Raw genomic sequence first — 8,299 nt, forward strand, 5'->3', positions numbered from 1 at the left:
GCTGTTATTCTATAGGCTGGGATCCTCACTATGCAGCTGTTATTCTATAGGCTGGGATCCTCACTATGCAGCTGTTATTCTATAGACTGGGATCCACACTATACAGCTGTTATTCTATAGGCTGGGATCAGGACTATGGAGCTGTTATTCTATAGGCTGGGATCCACACTATGCAGCTGTTATTCTATAGGCTGGGATCCTCACTATGCAGCTGTTATTCTATAGGCTGGGATCCACACTATACAGCTGTTATTCTATAGGCTGGGATCCACACTATACAGCTGTTATTCTATAGGCTGGGATCCTCACTATACAGCTGTTATTCTATAGGCTGGGATCCACACTATGGAGCTGTTATTCTATAGGCTGGGATCCTCACTATGCAGCTGTTATTCTATAGGCTGGGATCCACACAGCTGTTATTCTATAGGCTGGGATCCACACTATACAGCTGTTATTCTATAGGCTGGGATCAGGACTATGGAGCTGTTATTCTATAGGCTAGGATCCTCACTATGCAGCTGTTATTCTATAGGCTGGGATCAGGACTATGGAGCTGTTATTCTATAGGCTAGGATCCTCACTATGCAGCTGTTATTCTATAGGCTGGGATCAGGACTATGGAGCTGTTATTCTATAGGCTGGGATCCACACTATACAGCTGTTATTCTATAGGCTGGGATCCTCACTATACAGCTGTTATTCTATAGGCTGGGATCCACACTATACAGCTGTTATTCTATAGGCTGGGATCAGGACTATGGAGCTGTTATTCTATAGGCTAGGATCCTCACTATGCAGCTGTTATTCTATAGGCTGGGATCCTCACTATACAGCTGTTATTCTATAGGCTGGGATCCACACTATGCAGCTGTTATTCTATAGGCTGGGATCCTCACTATACAGCTGTTATTCTATAGGCTGGGATCCTCACTATGCAGCTGTTATTCTATAGGCTGGGATCCACACTATGCAGCTGTTATTCTATAGGCTGGGATCCACAATATGCAGCTGTTACTCTATAGGCTGGGATCCACACTATACAGCTGTTATTCTATAGGCTGGGATCCTCACTATGCAGCTGTTATTCTATAGGCTGGGATCCTCACTATGCAGCTGTTATTCTATAGGCTGGGATCCTCACTATACAGCTGTTATTCTATAGGCTGGGATCCTCACTATGCAGCTGTTATTCTATAGGCTGGGATCCTCACTATGCAGCTGTTATTCTATAGGCTGGGATCCACAATTAGCAGCTGTTACTCTATAGGCTGGGATCCACACTATACAGCTGTTATTCTATAGGCTGGGATCCTCACTATGCAGCTGTTATTCTATAGGCTAGGATCCTCACTATGCAGCTGTTATTCTATAGGCTGGGATCCTCACTATGCAGCTGTTATTCTATAGGCTGGGATCCACACTATACAGCTGTTATTCTATAGGCTGGGATCCACACTATACAGCTGTTACTCTATAGGCTGGGATCCACACTATGCAGCTGTTATTCTATAGGCTGGGATCCACACTATACAGCTGTTATTCTATAGGCTGGGATCCTCACTATACAGCTGTTATTCTATAGGCTGGGATCCACACTATGCAGCTGTTATTCTATAGGCTGGGATCCTCACTATGCAGCTGTTATTCTATAGGCTGGGATCCACACTATACAGCTGTTACTCTATAGGCTGGGATCCTCACTATGCAGCTGTTATTCTATAGGCTGGGATCCTCACTATACAGCTGTTATTCTATAGGCTGGGATCCCCACTATGCAGCTGTTATTCTATAGGCTGGGATCCACACTATGCAGCTGTTATTCTATAGGCTGGGATCCACACTATGCAGCTGTTATTCTATAGGCTGGGATCCTCACTATGCAGCTGTTATTCTATAGGCTGGGATCAGGACTATGGAGCTGTTATTCTATAGGCTGGGATCCACACTATACAGCTGTTATTCTATAGGCTGGGATCAGGACTATGGAGCTGTTATTCTATAGGCTAGGATCCTCACTATGCAGCTGTTATTCTATAGGCTGGGATCAGGACTATGGAGCTGTTATTCTATAGGCTAGGATCCTCACTATGCAGCTGTTATTCTATAGGCTGGGATCAGGACTATGGAGCTGTTATTCTATAGGCTGGGATCCACACTATACAGCTGTTATTCTATAGGCTGGGATCCTCACTATACAGCTGTTATTCTATAGGCTGGGATCCACACTATACAGCTGTTATTCTATAGGCTGGGATCAGGACTATGGAGCTGTTATTCTATAGGCTAGGATCCTCACTATGCAGCTGTTATTCTATAGGCTGGGATCCTCACTATACAGCTGTTATTCTATAGGCTGGGATCCACACTATGCAGCTGTTATTCTATAGGCTGGGATCCTCACTATGCAGCTGTTATTCTATAGGCTGGGATCCTCACTATACAGCTGTTATTCTATAGGCTGGGATCCACACTATGCAGCTGTTATTCTATAGGCTGGGATCCACAATATGCAGCTGTTACTCTATAGGCTGGGATCCACACTATACAGCTGTTATTCTATAGGCTGGGATCCTCACTATGCAGCTGTTATTCTATAGGCTAGGATCCTCACTATGCAGCTGTTATTCTATAGGCTGGGATCCTCACTATGCAGCTGTTATTCTATAGGCTGGGATCCACAATATGCAGCTGTTACTCTATAGGCTGGGATCCACACTATACAGCTGTTATTCTATAGGCTGGGATCCTCACTATGCAGCTGTTATTCTATAGGCTGGGATCCACACTATACAGCTGTTATTCTATAGGCTGGGATCCTCACTATGCAGCTGTTATTCTATAGGCTGGGATCCACACTATACAGCTGTTATTCTATAGGCTGGGATCCACACTATACAGCTGTTACTCTATAGGCTGGGATCCACACTATGCAGCTGTTATTCTATAGGCTGGGATCCACACTATACAGCTGTTATTCTATAGGCTGGGATCCTCACTATGCAGCTGTTATTCTATAGGCTGGGATCCACACTATACAGCTGTTATTCTATAGGCTGGGATCCTCACTATGCAGCTGTTATTCTATAGGCTGGGATCCACACTATACAGCTGTTATTCTATAGGCTGGGATCCACACTATACAGCTGTTACTCTATAGGCTGGGATCCACACTATGCAGCTGTTATTCTATAGGCTGGGATCCACACTATACAGCTGTTATTCTATAGGCTGGGATCCACACTATACAGCTGTTATTCTATAGGCTGGGACCCACACTATGCAGCTGTTATTCTATAGGCTGGGATCCTCACTATGCAGCTGTTATTCTATAGGCTGGGATCCACACTATACAGCTGTTATTCTATAGGCTGGGATCCTCACTATACAGCTGTTATTCTATAGGCTGGGATCCTCACTATACAGCTGTTATTCTATAGGCTGGGATCCTCACTATGCAGCTGTTATTCTATAGGCTGGGATCAGGACTATGCAGCTGTTATTCTATAGGCTGGGATCCTCACTATACAGCTGTTATTCTATAGGCTGGGATCCTCACTATGCAGCTGTTATTCTATAGGCTGGGATCCCCACTATGCAGCTGTTATTCTATAGGCTGGGATCCTCACTATACAGCTGTTATTCTATAGGCTGGGATCCCCACTATGCAGCTGTTATTCTATAGGCTGGGATCCTCACTATACAGCTGTTATTCTATAGGCTGGGATCCACACTATGCAGCTGTTATTCTATAGGCTGGGATCCACACTATACAGCTGTTATTCTATAGGCTGGGATCCACACTATACAGCTGTTATTCTATAGGCTGGGATCAGGACTATGGAGCTGTTATTCTATAGGCTGGGATCCTCACTATGCAGCTGTTATTCTATAGGCTAGGATCCTCACTATGCAGCTGTTATTCTATAGGCTGGGATCCACACTATACAGCTGTTATTCTATAGGCTGGGATCCACACTATACAGCTGTTATTCTATAGGCTGGGATCCTCACTATACAGCTGTTATTCTATAGGCTGGGATCCTCACTATACAGCTGTTATTCTATAGGCTGGGATCCACACTATGCAGCTGTTATTCTATAGGCTGGGATCCACACTATGCAGCTGTTATTCTATAGGCTGGGATCCTCGCTATGCAGCTGTTATTCTATAGGCTGGGATCCTCACAGCTGTTATTCTATAGGCTGGGATCCTCACTATGCAGCTGTTATTCTATAGGCTGGGATCCACACTATACAGCTGTTATTCTATAGGCTGGGATCCTCACAGCTGTTATTCTATAGGCTGGGATCCTCACTATGCAGCTGTTATTCTATAGGCTGGGATCCACACAGCTGTTATTCTATAGGCTGGGATCCTCACTATGCAGCTGTTATTCTATAGGCTGGGATCCACACTATGCAGCTGCTATTCTATAGGCTGGGATCAGGACTATGGAGCTGTTATTCTATAGGCTGGGATCCACACTATGCAGCTGTTATTCTATAGTCTGGGATCCTCACTATACAGCTGTTACTCTATAGGCTGGGATCCACACTATGCAGCTGTTATTCTATAGGCTGGGATCAGGACTATGGAGCTGTTATTCTATAGGCTGGGATCCTCACTATGCAGCTGTTATTCTATAGGCTAGGATCCTCACTATGCAGCTGTTATTCTATAGGCTGGGATCCACACTATACAGCTGTTATTCTATAGGCTGGGATCCACACTATGCAGCTGTTATTCTATAGGCTGGGATCCACACTATGCAGCTGTTATTCTATAGGCTGGGATCCTCACTATGCAGCTGTTATTCTATAGGCTGGGATCCACACTATGCAGCTGTTATTCTATAGGCTGGGATCCTCACTATGCAGCTGTTATTCTATAGGCTGGGATCCACACTATACAGCTGTTACTCTATAGGCTGGGATCCACACTATACAGCTGTTATTCTATAGGCTGGGATCAGGACTATGGAGCTGTTATTCTATAGGCTGGGATCCTCACTATGCAGCTGTTATTCTACAGGCTAGGATCCTCACTATGCAGCTGTTATTCTATAGGCTGGGATCCACACTATACAGCTGTTATTCTATAGGCTGGGATCCACACTATGCAGCTGTTATTCTATAGGCTGGGATCCTCACTATGCAGCTGTTATTCTATAGGCTGGGATCCTCACTATACAGCTGTTATTCTATAGGCTGGGATCCTCACTATACAGCTGTTATTCTATAGGCTGGGATCCTCACTATGCAGCTGTTACTCTATAGGCTGGGATCCACACTATGCAGCTGTTATTCTATAGGCTGGGATCCTCACTATGCAGCTGTTATTCTATAGGCTGGGATCAGGACTATGGAGCTGTTATTCTATAGGCTGGGATCCTCACTATACAGCTGTTATTCTATAGGCTGGGATCCACACTATACAGCTGTTATTCTATAGGCTGGGATCCTCACTATGTAGCTGTTATTCTATAGGCTGGGATCCACACTATACAGCTGTTACTCTATAGGCTGGGATCCACACTATACAGCTGTTATTCTATAGGCTGCGATCCACACTATGCAGCTGTTATTCTATAGGCTGGGATCCTCACTATACAGCTGTTATTCTATAGGCTGGGATCCTCACTATGCAGCTGTTATTCTATAGGCTGGGATCCTCACTATGCAGCTGTTATTCTATAGGCTGGGATCCACACTATACAGCTGTTATTCTATAGGCTGGGATCTACACTATACAGCTGTTATTCTATAGGCTGGGATCCTCACTATACAGCTGTTATTCTATAGGCTGGGATCCACACTATACAGCTGTTATTCTATAGGCTGGGATCCACACTATGCAGCTGTTATTCTATAGGCTGGGATCCTCACTATGCAGCTGTTATTCTATAGGCTGGGATCCTCACTATGCAGCTGTTATTCTATAGGCTGGGATCCTCACTATGCAGCTGTTATTCTATAGGCTGGGATCAGGACTATGGAGCTGTTATTCTATAGGCTAGGATCCTCACTATGCAGCTGTTATTCTATAGGCTGGGATCCTCACTATACAGCTGTTATTCTATAGGCTGGGATCCTCACTATGCAGCTGTTATTCTATAGGCTGGGATCCACACTATGCAGCTGTTATTCTATAGGCTGGGATCCTCACTATACAGCTGTTATTCTATAGGCTGGGATCCACACTATGCAGCTGTTATTCTATAGGCTGGGATCCTCACTATGCAGGTGTTATTCTATAGGCTGGGATCCACACTATGCAGCTGTTATTCTATAGGCTGGGATCCACACTATACAGCTGTTATTCTATAGGCTGGGATCCACACTATACAGCTGTTATTCTATAGGCTGGGATCCACACTATGCAGCTGTTATTCTATAGGCTGGGATCCACACTATGCAGCTGTTATTCTATAGGCTGGGATCCTCACTATGCAGCTGTTATTCTATAGGCTGGGATCCTCACTATGCAGCTGTTATTCTATAGGCTGGGATCCTCACTATGCAGCTGTTATTCTATAGGCTGGGATCCACACTATGCAGCTGTTATTCTATAGGCTGGGATCCTCACTATGCAGCTGTTATTCTATAGGCTGGGATCCACACTTTGCAGCTGTTGCAAGAGCACAATTTTTTCACTGGCTGTCCACTGGTCACCATAGCGGGAAGTAAGGGTGCTTCAATGTAGTTATCAATAATAATAGTTAAATGAAAGAGCATCTGTGTGATTCACATCAATGTAGTTATCAGTAATAATAGTTAAATGAGAGAGCAGCAGTGTGATTCACATCAATGTATTTATCAAGAATAATAGTTAAATGACAGAGCAGCCGTGTGATTCACATCGATGCTCTATATAGATATCAATAATAAGTCAAATCAAATGATCAAATCAAATTAAAATTTGATTTGTCAGCAGGTCTGGACTAACAGTGAAATGCTTACTTACGGGCCCTTTCCCAACAACGCAGAGAGAAAGAAAATAGAGAAATAATATAAAAGTAAAACACGTAATAATAAATACACAAAGAGTAATGATAACTTGGCTCTTTACACTGGGTACCTGTACTGAGTAATGATAACTAGGCTCTATACACTGGGTACCTGTACCGAGTCAATGTACGAGTTAGTTTGAGGTAGATATGTACATATGACTAGGCATAAAATGACAGATAATAAACAGTAGCTGCAACGTATGTGATGAGTCAAAAGAGTGCAGAAAGGATCAAGGCAGATAATCAATAGCTACCCAGACTAACTACTGGTCTCCCTGGTCTTCCTGTCTGGGTTGGCACCCCCCCTTGGGTTGTGCTGTGGTGGAGATCTTTGTGGTCTATACTCAGCCTTGTCTCAGGATGGTAAGTTGGTGGTTGAAGATATCCCTCTAGTGGTGTGGGGGCTGTGCTTTGGCAAAGTGGGTAGGGTTATATCCTGCCTGTTTGGCCCTGTTCCCTAAGCATACTGCTAAAGCAACACTTGAGTGGTTAGGGTCATTGACCTGCTGGATGGTGAACCTCCGTCCCAGTTTCAAATCTCTGGAAGACTGAAACAGGTTTCCCTCAAAAATGTCCCTGTATTTAGCGCCATCCATCATTCCTTCAATTATGACCAGTTTCCCAGTCCCTGCCGATGAAAAACATCCCCACAGCATGATGCTGCCACCACCATGCTTCACTGTGGGTATGGTGTTCACGGGGTGATGAGGTGTTGGGTTTGCACCAGACATAGCGTTTTCCTTGATGACCAAAAAGCTCAATTTTAGTCTCATCTGACCAGAGTACCTTCCATATGTTGGGGGAGTCTCCCACATGCCTTTTGGCGAACACCAAACGTGTTTGCTTATTCTTTTCTTTAAGCAATGGCTTTTTTTCTGGCCACTCTTCCGTAAAGCCCAGCTCTGTGGAGTGTACGGCTTAAAGTGGTCCTATGGACAGATACTCCAATCTCCACTGTGGAGCTTTGCAACTCCTTCAGGGTTATTTTGGTCTCTTTGTTGCCTCTCTGATTAATGTCCTCCTTGCCTGGTCCGTGAGTTTTGGTGGGCGGCCCTCTCTTGGCAGGTTTGTTGTTGTGCCATATTCTTTCCATTTTTTAATAATGGATTTAACGGTGCTCCTTGGGATGTTCAAAATTTTGGATATTATTTTATAAACCAACCTTGACCTGTTTGCAGAGCTCCTTGGTCTTCATGGTGCCACTTGCTTAGTGGTGTTGCAGACTCTGGGGCCTTTCAGAACAGTTGCGTATATATACACTGAGATCATGTGACAGATCATCTGAC

The sequence above is a fragment of the Salvelinus fontinalis genome, chromosome 20, assembly GCF_029448725.1.
Source record: "Salvelinus fontinalis isolate EN_2023a chromosome 20, ASM2944872v1, whole genome shotgun sequence".
Classification (NCBI taxonomy): domain Eukaryota; kingdom Metazoa; phylum Chordata; class Actinopteri; order Salmoniformes; family Salmonidae; genus Salvelinus; species Salvelinus fontinalis.